Here is a 5729-nt window from a genome sequence, read left to right as displayed (position 1 = left end):
TCAGAATAGCTAATGATAAAAACCACATTGATGATGAAAACTGGAGACTTGGATCTTAGATCTGCTTTCCTGATGAGTTAGCTATTTTTTTAATCACCCCCAAACACTGAATCTCTCTGGGCCTCAATTCCTTCGGATGTAAAAGGAGTGGACTGAAGCAGGCTTTATGTTGAAGGAGATATCTATGCCTAATGTTGAATGACCTTTGGAGTTTAAATTTCAATATTACTGCTATGAAATATTCTTTCATTGTTTGGTTGACTTATCTTTGTATGTCTGGGATTCAACTCAATGTGGGCTAGACTCCCCACCAGGACATCGTTCTTTGTTTTTTTTTTTAAATAGAAGTGTGCTGTAAGAAAACAAATTTTAGGCTGGGTGCGGTGGCTCACGCCTGTAATCCAAGCACTTTAGGAGGCTGAGGCGGGAGGATCACCTGAGGTCAGGAGTTCGAGACCAGCCTGACCAACATGGTGAAACCCCATCTCTACTAAAATACAAAAAAAAAAAAAAAAAAAAATTAGCCAGGCGTGGTGGCGGGCGCCTGTAATCCCAGCTACTGGGAGGCTAAGGCAGGAGAATCACTTGAACCTGGGAGGTGGAGGTTGCAGTAAGCCAAGATCTTGCCATTGCACTCCAGCCTAGGCGAGAGAACAAGACTCTGTCTCAAAAAACCTAAATAAATAAAAAATAAAAGAGAAAACAAATTCTAGCTTTATGAACCTAAAGTTGTGTGCTGAATTTAGATTTAGCCAAAATGAAGGGCTGTGAGCAGAGGGTGACAGGTGAAGGCTGAGGGCTGGGGCTTTGGGGGTAGGAGAGAGAGATGGGAAATAAAAGCCAAGAAACCAAACTAATTACCCTCTCAGGACCTGAAAGCAGAGGTTGCACACAGGTTTTATGTTTCGGTTTTTTTGTTTGTTTTTTGGTCCATACAGTGTTCATTGGAACCATGTTGCTTAAAATAGCAAACAACAACAACAACAACAAAACCAAAGTAAATTGTCAACATGGGCATTCCCAAATTTTTGGTTTCTCTTGAAATGTCAGACAGAACCCTGGGTCCTGAATTCCAGCATGCCAGCAATCTGCTGGAGGTGTGCAGTGGCTACCACCTTTAGATGGGCTTATTGCTCTCCTGTTTTCCACAGTCCCTGCCACTCCCTACTGCCCACATTAAGGCCTAGTGTCATTTGCCATTTATCACTGAATTTGGAATGTTATTTTTGTGTAGTAGAGTTAAGGTAAAAACAATCTATTTCTTATATTCATGTCTTCATTAAAAGTGGGAAAATAAAGCTAGACTGAGTGGGATGTGTGCTTCTCACACCCAGCCTGCTATATGTGTTGATGTTATACGCTTTTCTCCTGTAAATATCTGTGTTTTCAAGCCCTGTCCTAGCTTAAGCTCTGTCCCTGATTTAAGCAATAAAGAAAAAAAAATCCAACTAAACTAGGGAAGCATAAAACATAAAATATTATCCCAAATCCTCTTCCTACCCCACTATATGTTCAATTTGATTGTGGCTCCTAAACCACTTTGAAGCAATCAGGGCTAGGACTGTGAGGTTCTTCTCTGTTTTGTAAGTAGGGGTTGGGGGAGAAAGTGCAGGTAAGACACTGCTGTGGGAGCGGAGATTCTTCCTCCGGCCTCTGTGTTGTGGAAGCCAACACATCAAGTATGCCAAGGTACGCCTTTGCAGTAAATTTGCCAGAGCAGCTACTGTCTACCAGTTAGCTTGCTCTAATTACCTGTGGTTCCCAGTTTAACCTGAAAACCTCTCCAGAGAAATACTTTGGGGTTTGAGGTTTGCTGTCTCAAATTCTGGAAAACCTGGAAAGACTGTTGCAATAACCTTTATTAGTTGCTTTTCAGATTAGATCCACAGTAGCTGTTTTGGAGTGATTTTTCACTCCAGAAAGAATACCTTGACGGTGAATCTAATTAGTATTCAAGTCTTGCACCATGCTTTTGTTCTTGCATGGCCTTTTCACTCTTACCTTTTATGTTCTTCAATTCTTTAATTAATGAGATTATGAAAATTTCAAAGAAACTATACAAATGTGGCACCATTAAAATGCTAGCATAGACTTGAAAATTGGATTATAAAATTGGGAATAAAGACAAGTCACAGCACTTCAATTATATCCTAAGTGCAACTTAAAAATTCTATTTTATTTTCAGCTGCTCGTTTATTTCCCCAAGAGAGAAAAAAAAATCCGGAGATATCAGGGGAGAATTGCTAAATGACTGTAGAAATTGGCTTGTTTTCTGGGACTCTTGTAGAAACACGGAAACATAGTCTTTTTGTGTGCATACTGGTGGGAACTTGATGGAGTATTTAGGTAGGGAAAAGTCAGGCTCAAGACTCAGATAAACATCCCGATATTTCAGTACTCACCCAGTGCTTAGATAGCCCTCTTTGGTTGGGAAACAACATGAGAACAGCTTTTGTTTTTATATTCCAGTTCATTACTGGTGGGACCTTAGCCAACTAGAAATGCTGTCAGAACAGCTTCAGAATTCAGACAAAGAATCACGTCAGTTCTTATTTTAGGCGAACTGGTTCAGCGGTTCCTCTTTCAGAGAAGTAGAGTGGGTTTCCCCTGATGAGCTTAATTGAAAGAACTTGCTTCCACTTGAAAGCTGTGATAAACATCTGGCAAAGGCAGGAGAGCTTGGAACTGTGTAGAAATCTTGGAAGAGACCAGGAGCCGGAGGCATAACTAACTAGATTTGGGACGAGGGTCACTAGTTTCATGCCTGACTTCTCCATTCACTTGACTTTGACCTCGGACGTGACTTAGTTGTGTGTTTCCCCTCTGTTGAATGGGAATGATGAGATGATGAGTCACATTTACCACTGGAACAACTCATTGTGAATAACTAAAAAGGGCTTTGCAAGCAAAGCCTTCTATAGGGGCCTAATCATGCTAAAAGAGTTGGAAACATTTGGTGGCATACAAATGTCAAGGCAAAAACAATAAACTATAGATTTTGCTGCATAAGAAAACATGTTTCATCATGATGCCAGGACAATTGTCAGTTTTTATTATTAAAGGATACTCCATGGTAGAATAAGGAGTGTAGAAGCAATTGGTAAGACCAAGAATATTGAAAGGGATTTTCATTCATTCATTCACTCAACATATATTTATTGAGCTCCTTGCATGAGCTATGCACTGGGTGGGAGATAGTAATTAAGGTGTGTGCAATCCTTGCCTTCATGAAGCTCACTGTCTAGTGGGGATTCAGAAAAGAAATGATAGTCAGAAGTTCTAATCCTAGTAGTGTGAGCAAACAACTTCCTGTGTCTCAATTTTTAAGTCTGAAAATTGGGGACCATATCCACCTCCAGGGTTCACTCAAAGATTAAGTGAGAATATTCATATAAAGTTCTTAGCCCTGTGCCTGAGAACATTGAGATCTTTATGATAATAGGGAACACCTATTGCAAATGCATTTTCTTTTTAAAAGCTAGATCTTTGTATAATTAATCATCAGAGGAATTGTTGTTTACTATAGGAAAACTTCCATGGGTAGAGGCAGGCTTGAAAAAAATAATAAATTACCCATTTCAATAGCACCACACACAATTAGAGCCTCATGGTGCCCCAGAGGCATTGTGGTAGGCTTACAAAATATGGCAGGAGGAGAGCTGGGATCTAATCTTGGTTGTACTACCATTGACCTGTGAAATCTTGGAAAAGTCACAGCTTTATGTGTGTCAGTTTCTCCACTGATAAAATGTGTTGGTGATTATACTTATAGTTGTGGACTATTGCAATTCTAAATTTTTATAGTTCTCTGTAACAAATGTTATTGAACAGTAGTCTATGGTCAACAAAACACAGTGTGGGTGCTAATTTCTTTTAGGGGGAACTAAGACATGGGCCTATGCTAATAAGCCTTGTTTGTATGTATAGCAAGAGAATAATAGTATAAATAAGGAAAAATATTCTAGATAAGACAATCCTTAATAGAAAGATTAATATATAGATAGATGTAAATAAAGACAAATACACGTGTTGCAGATTACTATGGATAGTGTTGCTTAAGAAAATTGGTAAGCAAAAAAAAAAAAAAAGAAAAGAAAATTGGTAAGCAAATCAGACCACTGATGGAGACTATGCCTGAGAAAAGTGAGTGAACATAGAATCTTTAACTGACTGAAAATGAACCTTTCACAAAAGCTGAGATCCCATGCGATGTTTGGATAAGATAGACCATTGGTTCTCAAAGTGCAGTTTCGGGACCTGCAGCATCAGCATATCCTGGGAACTTGCAAATTATTGGAAGTTCAATAGAAATGCAAATTATTGGCCACACCCCAGACCTAGTAAATAAGAAAGTCTGAGAGTTGGGCCCAGCAATCTGTTTCACAAACCTTCCAAGTGAATCTGATGCATGCTCTAGTTTGAGAACCACTGAAACAGACTTGGGTCCAGATAAGTGGTAAAAACTAAGTAAAGAGTAGCAAGAGAAAAATAAACTTGGGATTCATTTATTCGTTCATGTATTTACTACACATCAACAATTTGCAAAGTGATCTGCTTGATGCTATAGGGAGATGCTAAGATACACCCTGAAATAAAATGAAACAATGTCAGGATTGGCCACATGGAGCTTAGTGAAAAAAACGGATTATGAAAAGTTAAAATGTGAAAGAGATTTTTGCTTCTCTTCCTCCAGCTAGTGATAAAACCCTGGACATACCATGTCCAGTCTCTGGCTCACAGTTTCTTCTGCTGAACTGGAATCAGGGAGGCTCATTAGGAGTGAGGTGGGTTTATCAGAATCACCCAGAAGATTGTATTCAAGACAAGAAAGCGTGTTCTACCTTGTCTTTGAGAATGTGCTGTATTATTCAGATGAGCCGAGGTAAGGAAAACAAAAAAAGAAAATAAAAGACAACTAGGCTAGATGCCCTTGAAGTAACCTTGACCAGGACCAGATATGACCTCAGGAAAGCAAACTGGGTGGGGAATTGTGGTGAGGAATTTTAGACATTAGATGGAGTGACCTAGAGAATGAGGCCATTTTTAGACTGAGAATAAGCCTGATAGTTCTCAGTGGCCAAGAAGTAGCCTTACTTAGGGACCAGGTGCTCTGACTTGATGATTAATATTAACGAGCTCTGAATACACCTAGTGCTTTTCTTCTAAGCATCTGATCTCCATTGTTTCTTTCACTCTTTTGGCCTCTCCGTGAGATAGGCGTGGGCTGGTGCTGTTTCCCCATCTCATGGTAAACAAGAATACCAAGAAAAGCAGTGCCTTTGATTGGAGCAAGCTCAATCAGTCAACAAATATTTATTAAGTATCTGACATTGTTTCCTGGCATCCTTTTTTTAAAGGTATGCATAGGAAAATCTATCTACACATACCTTTAGGGAGTATCTGTTGGGAGTATCTGTTGCAAGCTATGTCCCTTCATTTGGCACAATATGTAAAGAGACTCAATGAATTAAAGGAAAATTAAGATTCTATCGCTTGAGGTCAGGTGTGGTGGCTCAAGCCTGTAATGCCAGCACTTTGGGAGGCTGAGGCAGGTGGATCACTTGAGACCAGGAGTTCCAAGACCATGGTGGTGGGCACCTGTAATCCCAGCTGCTAGGGAGGCTGAGGTAGGAGAATCACTTGAACCTGGGAGGCGGAGTTTGCAGTGAGCAGAGATCATGCTCCTGCACTCCAGCCTGGGCAACACAGTGAGACTCCGTCTCAAAAAA

The sequence above is a fragment of the Rhinopithecus bieti genome, unplaced genomic scaffold, assembly GCF_001698545.2.
Source record: "Rhinopithecus bieti isolate Rb0 unplaced genomic scaffold, ASM169854v2 scaffold_10351, whole genome shotgun sequence".
Taxonomy (NCBI): domain Eukaryota; kingdom Metazoa; phylum Chordata; class Mammalia; order Primates; family Cercopithecidae; genus Rhinopithecus; species Rhinopithecus bieti.
Note: the sequence above shows the minus strand (reverse complement) of the source record.